The following is an 8,082-nucleotide window of genomic DNA, read 5'->3' on the forward strand; positions in this document are numbered from 1 at the left end:
GGAATAATAAAGTGGAAAAACAAAGAGTCTAAGTTGCTTGCCCCAGTCATAACTCTCAAAGTGCTGGATCCATGGGCTAGCTGAATCCTGTGCATTCACACGAGGTGATAGTTCCTACTTATACTCTGAAAATGTATTTTCCTTCTGTTTCCACCTCTTCAAATAGACTTTTCTGAGTTTCTCATTTTATTCTCTATTACAATTTTTTTTAGCTACTCTCAAGGCACATCTTTCAATGTGAAATGAGGTAGGCACACAGGTATATATATATACACAGAAATGAATGCATTCACTAAACTGTTCTCTGATTCCTTTTATATAGTGTGTGGGAGGGGACCTCAAGATATCTATACCCTAATGCTTAAAATTTGTGAATATACTATATAACTTAGAAGGCAGAAGTTGGTTACTCTCACTTGAATTTATGATAGCTTATTACCTTCCAGTAGCAGTATGGCCAATGAAATTGCAAGGACTCTTATAAACACGAAAGGGAGAGGGAGAAGAGTAAGCATCAGAACAATAAATTATAAGGACTCCATCAGTTATTTTGGGATTTGAAAATTAAGGCATCTTCTGGATTAAAAACAAGGCTATGTAATTTTACCTAAAGTTTCCAGAATGAAAATTACCTTGATTGATGTAGTTAAGGCTTATATTAGACTTCTGACTAAGAGCACTGTATGGTAATAAATCTGTGTTTTTTGTTGTTGTTTTAAAGTAACTTTTATAAATACATAAGTATTTATGTGCACATACTTAAGGTTGCTGATATGAACAAACATATTAAAGTCCAAAAATGTCTTTGAAAAAAATCATATCTGTAGCCCTCCCTGTTGGCACAGTGGGTTAAAGCACAGCACTAAGAAGTAAAAGCCACTGCAGCATGAGTTCAATCCCTGCCCCAGAGGTGACAAACATAGTGTGGCAACCTCTCCTGACCCGCCCACTGCTCCCTTTAACAGTGTACTTTGTCAGTTGGCCTGTTCTGTGTCCCACTCTGTCTCTGGTGGATCCTCCTGTTGCCCTACACCTCTAGCCTGTACCCCAGTATAGAAAAATAAATAAATGTTTACAAAAATCATAGCTGCTTACTGCATTCAGTCCCAAAGTCACCATAATAATCTTCACTTGTCACATTTCTTGGAACATTTCTTTGAACATTTCTCTAGCTTCCAAACATGCACTCAGCTACAAAATGACCTTTATAAAGTTTATGTTTAACATGTAACTCACATGTTCAAAGTTCATTCCCTGCCTCTCACCCTTTTCATGGGCTGTAGGGTGGTAGCAGACTCCAACCTAAAGCTCCTTTTATATATCTTTTGATTTCATGTACCCAACACAAGATTCTGGCTTCTGGCCATGGATGTCCTTTAATCCCCACCAGAGACTTTACTCATGCTTCTGCATACAGGTGTATGCTCTTCTCCCCATGCACCCACCCATGTTGGCATCCCCCCTGCTGAGTCTTGTTTCACATCACATGCTCCTCTACCCAGCATCAATGGATCTAAGGTGTGTGTGTGTGTGGGGGGGGACATAGTCAATATCTAAAAGTTCTATGCCTCTAGCTAAATTGTCTCTAAGTCATTCAGACTCCACAGACTAGTCTAGTTTGTCAAGTCTTACCCAACTGGATAAAAACCTCTCATCTGTTGAAATGCAAGGGCTTTATATATATAGCTATACCTCCAGCTATCAGCATAGACCAGGTTTTAAACTTCATCGTCTGCTTTTCTTAAACTTACTACTAGATTGCAGGACCTTAGAGCCAGGAACTTGCTATGATAATAGGTGTTCCATGCAGGCGCAATATATATATATTACTTGGCCTTGAAACTAACATTTCATTGTTTGCCAGCTAGAGAAATCACCAAAGGAGACACAAATCATTTCACCTAATTAGCCCAAAACTACCAGGAAAGCATGATTCTAAGCCTAATTTTATAAATAATGAATATGAGATTTAATGGGACTAAATCACTTGCTGAAAGGGCTAACATAGGAGTCAACTCAGATTCTCTGATGGCCTGTCAAGCGCAGTTTCTCCACAACACTGGGTGATCTGCTGGTTGCTTTTTGGTGTTCTGGAGCAGAATGCAAAGATGAGGTACAACAGGCTGGATTGAGAGGAACGGAATGGTCAGATTGAAATAGAAAGCCTGCTCTGGATTTTCAGATCAGGGAATTTGTCCAGATCTATTACCAACCATTTATCTTAAACCTTCTAATTTGCACACATTTCCCATAATATTTTTCCTCTTTCCATCCTCCTTATTCAATTCTCTCTGCCAAGCTACTCAGAATTCATGATTTCCCTGGTTGGTTTTTCTGCTCTGATGTTTGTCTTCTGTCACCTCCAGAATACTTCCTCTAGGCTTCAAGCTCTCTGCTACCTCCAATCCCCCACCCTGCCCAGTGGTTGCAGGTGGCACCCCCCACACCCCTACCCCGCGCCTGGCAGTCCTTAACTTTGCTTTCTCAGAGATTTAGCCAAGGACAGTTCTTTGTGCATAACAAGTACAATTAGATAACTGTTAATCGGGAAAAAGCTCAAAATTAAATAACTGGTGTGCTGTAGGTCTAACAATCATAAGGAATTATTCTCAACCCCCTCACATAACACACCATGTAGTCAGAGCCATAGCCCTTAACTAGAAGGCTAGAAAAATCGACCATGAAATAGAGATTTTCAGTTACAGGGACCACTGCTGAATTAATAAGCTATCTGTTGAAAATTCTATTGCTATAAATCTGAGACTTGAATAAATGAAATCAATAGCAAGGCAAGAAGTGAGCAATAACATCAACTCAGAATTAGAAGTGAGTTTTGCTTGTGTCTTCAGAATATCCTGCTGTTTTTTTTTTTTTTTTTTGGTTGTTGTTGTTTCCTACTTAAAATGCAATAGATGAAAAAGTAGGTAGCTAACTCAGCACTAGGTTTTTTTTTTTCTTTCCTGGGAATCATATACCACCATCTAGTCATTAGCATTGAAATGTATGTTTCTAGGTTAATATTTAGACTCCATCTATGCCCTGGGAGAGCTGTAAGAAAATCCTACCCCTCTATTCAATGTGGACCTTTTGTTTGTCTGTGTTTTCCTTGATGATATTCATCCTTTAACAAACAATAAATCCATTCCTTTATTCAGTAAACATTTATGAATAATGTGCCATGTTACTTACAGAGACTGAAAAAGACAGAGCAATTTTCATGGAAAAAAAAAAATTGAAGATGACCAATTGTGCTGATTTCCCTAGTGATTAGTTTACTAGGTCTGGTCAGTGATAATACTAGGGAAATCCTGGGAGATTCAGGATACCTAACTGCTCTGTGAAGGAGGTAAAATGACTGATAGATTAGTATAGATGTGATAAATTGAGATATTCCTAGATGTGTAGGAAGTCCTGTCATGGTTCATTATCTACAGTTTTCTTGCAGCCCTGACTTCAGAACACACAAATTAAAGCAAGCCAAAGTGGGTGGGGGAGTGACAGTGAAGGGATTGGTCTGGGCAGGGCAGGACAATGAATTGAACTCTGCAGGAAAGTTGAGAGTTGGATTTAAAGTAATGGCCTGGGTATCCTAACACTCAAGGAATTTCTATTGGCAAAAGGAGGCCATAAAGTCTATATTCAGCCAAAATAAATACTGTTCTCCAAGGAAATGGAGATGACTAAAAATGCTCACTGTCAATTGAATGTTTTTGTTGTCCCAAATTTCATATATTGAGACCTAAGTCTCAATGTGCTCATATTTGGAGGTGAGACCTCATGATAAGATCATGAGGGTAAAGTTCTAGAAAATCCAGAGACCACCCTTCCTCTTCTACCTTGTCGGGACACAGCAAGTAGATGGTCATCTGTGAACAGGAAGCCCTCACTAGATACCTAATCTATAGATTCCCTCATCTTGTATTTCTAGAGTTACTATTATATCCTATCCCACAAAAACTGCTTCAATTTTAAGTATAAATTTTAAGAATTTAAGTGAGATGAATTTTACCAATGGATTTTAATAATAAATCCATAGGATCAATTTACATTAACTAAAGATAATTCTGTATGTATTGCAGAAAAATTAATCAATGCTTCAGCAGCAATGGTAAATTGAGGGACATTTGTAAGGAGAATTATCAGGAACCTATGGCTCCTGGCAGTGGTCAGAGCTACCCTCACCTCGTCTCAAGCCCAGGCCTGTGTGGTTCATCTGCCAGATCTGAGTGAGAAATGTCTTCAGAGATAGTGAAAGCAATCACCATTTGCAGACCTTAGTCACAAAACCCACTAAGAAAACCTCCTCCTTCAGGGGCAGCCTGAAGTCTTTGTTTTGCAGCAGGATCCAGTGTGGTTTGGGCCACCTGGCAAATCATTTCAAAAGGCCCAAATCACATCACATCACAACATGTTTGGATCACCTACCTCTCTATATATTGTCACAGCAGACAGGGCATGGGACAACATCTGATGAAGAAAGACCAGTGGGAAGAGCTAAATCAATCAGACTCTGCTGCTGTGAGCTGAAATCACATAGCAATCAAGCACTGGCTTGTTGCCACTGATCATGTACAAACTGAGGAAATGGGTCAGAAAGAAACGATTGAGAAAGAGACAAGAGAACTATGAGGCAGCCCCAGAAAGATACAGAAAAGGGGACTTGAGGTCCCAATTTTACAAATTTAAGGAAAGGGGGAGTCATAGAAGTAAGAGATACCATGAAGATCTTGAAAGAGAAAACATTCTTCAGATTCCAGTTTTCTTCTAAAGAAGCTAGCTAAAGAAGTTAATATAAAAGCTTCAAAAAGCACCTGGAAAATATTAGGGTATGGCTTATTATTCTCAGAATTGATGAGTTTGCTATGACTTTGGAAAATGTATGTATTAGGGCAAACTGGGTGGATTCTATTGTCGCTCTTTACCAGAGACAATAGAAAATTACAGGTTTCCTCACTGCCTGAAATTTACAGAATTATAGGTAGTACTATTTTATTATTCAAACTAGCTAGTACCCTTAAAGGTTATTTTCAAATGGGACCTCCCTGGTAGTGCAAAGTGTTAAGTCTGAGCACTGTGAAGCAATCTGCAACCACTGCAGCATGAGTTTGGAGGTGACCTACATGGTGCACAGACCTCTCCAGTTTCATCTGTTGCTCCCCTCAGCAGTGTATCTCAGTCAATGTGCCTGTTTTGTTCCCTGTTCTGTCTGGTGAATCCTCTCACTGTCCTTGCACCTCTGGCCTGTACCCCAGTTCTTGTATGCATAAATTAATAAATCCTTAAAAAAAAAAAAAAAGCTTGTTTTCATGACCCAGTGATCCTCATCCATAAATTAGTTTTGTTGTTTCACTTTGTGTTGTTTTTTTTTGGCCAGAATATAATACTGCATAATAAAACTAGAAGCCAGGTCAGATAATTTTATAGATGAAAAGCGAAAAGCAAGGTTTATGTTTACATTTTATTGTATTACAACATTATATAAGTTTCAGGAGTGCATCATTAAAAATCAACTTATTTTCAAATTCTGCTGAAATATTGTCAGCATGCATCTATCCAATACATTATCTCTGATCATGACTGTTAAGCTTATTCAACAAAACATTGTTTAAATTTGATGTTCATGCCAGAATACTGACAAAAACCACTATTCAGTATCTATTCAGTTGTTCATATAACAAAGTTGATTCAATACAAACTTCTTCCCAGAAGTTATGTCCCAGTGGGCTTTTGAATGTTCCTCTTATCCCACTTAAAGGCAGAGCTACTTTAAAGTCACTGTGTACAGAGATGTGCCAAGATGTGCTTATTAGGTACAGATATTCTAGAAGGACTGTGTTTTCTTAATCCTGGTGTAAAAGTCTACAAAACAAACTGTATAGAGAAAGACCTGCTTAACAGCAGTATGCCTCAAATTTCTGCAAGCCTAAGCTTAGGAGAGTTGAAGATAAATCAGGAGAGAATCACAAAGGAAGATAGTGGTCAGGCCTGAACTGGGAATATGGCCTCTGGCTAGAAGACACTGCCCTACATGCCTCAGAGCATGAGGATGTGCTGCCTAATGTTTTTAAGATATTTCTCTTCCTTCCAAGAATGTTTATATTATAAACCCCTAATGAAAAACGGATAGTAATTTTAATTGATAGATTATTAGTAAATATTCCAGAAATATTACAAAATTCTTGTGTTGACTACCTCTAGACTGCCAGATAGTCCCAGGGCTTCACAATGAGGAAACGCTCCCTACTCCTGCATTTTCCCACACTCCTTTCTTTCCTGCCCAATCTTTCTTCATGTGCCTATGGGGAAGCAGCCTTTTCTGAATAATGGCTTAATTGTCCTTCTGACAAAGCTCCACTCACTAATGAATGTGTCCTTTGTAGAAACAATCTTGTGGATCAGAGTTTGGTTTTCTAAGTGCAAGGTATATGAGTCAGAAACAATGAGAGGAAAGTTTGGTCATTTGCAGCCACAGTCTTAGGCAACGGGGCCATGCACAGCTGTTGTGGTTGTGAGGCTGAGTGGGAGTTGAATCCCACTCCACATCCCTTACTAAGCTGTGTGCTGTGGAGTGTGAAAAGTTGTTTTTGTTTGTTTGTTTTTTAATTCACTACATATGTGTAAAGGCAGTAAAACAATAATTCAAAAATTAAACATAGAATTGGTTTCCAGGAGATTTTTCTTTTTTTAATAGGTTCAAAGTTATGCTATTCAGGGTGAAAGACACTGTAGGGGAGGAAGAGGGGAGGGGGGTCACATTGTGTTATAAACTGGTATATACTATTCACATCATAAACTTATGAATGAACTGTTTGAAATTTCAGAATTATAGAAAGATATTTCAGAATTTTTTCATAAAACAGTGTAAGAACAAAAGAGACACATCGGCTCAAGTTCTACCAAATACAAGGTCGCAAATCAGTTCACTAAGATCACGGCACATCCCTGACACCATGCCCATCTCCAGTCCATGCCAACACATTCATGGTCCACAATCCAATGTGAAAAGAGAAATGTGACTTTTTTTTTTTAATTAGAATGAATGAACATTCAATTTCTAATGTGGGAAAGATAGGATAAATTACAAGGATTCAAGAAGGGTCAGATTACTAGGAACTTAAGACTGAATTCCTGCCCCAATCAAACCGCACTAGTATGGCTTTTTAAAATTCAAATGAGGTAATTATTCTGAAGATTTTTTTCCTTTTCTTAACAATTGTAGTAATTGTGTCCTGTATTTGTTGGTAAAAGCAGCAAAGCAAAGGCCAGAGATATATTCCAGGCTCTTGATCTGGCTATGCAGTACCAGAAAACATTTAAAAGGGACCATAACAGAGGAAACAAAATCTATATTGTGAAAACACAAACAAGGGTGTAAACTAATCCTACATTATTAATTAAAAATAATATATTGGCCCTCCATGGTGGTGCAAGGGTATCTACAGTCACTGCAGCACAAGTTTGATCCCCAGCCAGGGAGTTGAACCACAAGGGATATCAGACCTCTCCTGACCTGCCCACTGCTCCCCTCAGCAGTGTACTTCATTAATCTGCTTATTCTGCTCCCCACTCTGTCTCTGGTGAGTCCTCTCACCCCTGCACCTCTGGCCTGTACCCAGTTCTGCATGCATGCATAAATAAAACTTTAAAACTTAAAAATAAAAATAATATATCATTGAGAAAAAGATGAAGAGGAATGAGGACATGGGAAGTATTTCAAACAGAATCAGAAAATTTCTTCTCAATTTAAAGAAACAGACTTGGAATTACAGAATAAAATTTTCCAATATTATTGTCATTTTTCTTTGAAAAAATGAACATTTTGTTAGAAAGAAAATTAGTCAATTAATAAACAAATAGCTTTCATATATGCCATCAACTCTCAAAAGAACTTGAAACAAAGTCTTTAAAGTGATGGCTTTTAGGTAGAAAAAAATTATATGGGGAAAAGAGAGAAATTATTCCTATTTGGGATGCAAAGTGGCTTTTACCTTATGAGATAAAAGTGGTACATGTATTAATTTACCTTATTACCTCATTGACATAATTCAACTTAATAATTATATCCTATCTTGTTTTTAACTT

Source organism: Condylura cristata, unplaced genomic scaffold (assembly GCF_000260355.1).
Source record: "Condylura cristata isolate star-nosed mole 26May11 unplaced genomic scaffold, ConCri1.0 scaffold00044, whole genome shotgun sequence".
Lineage (NCBI taxonomy): Eukaryota > Metazoa > Chordata > Mammalia > Eulipotyphla > Talpidae > Condylura > Condylura cristata.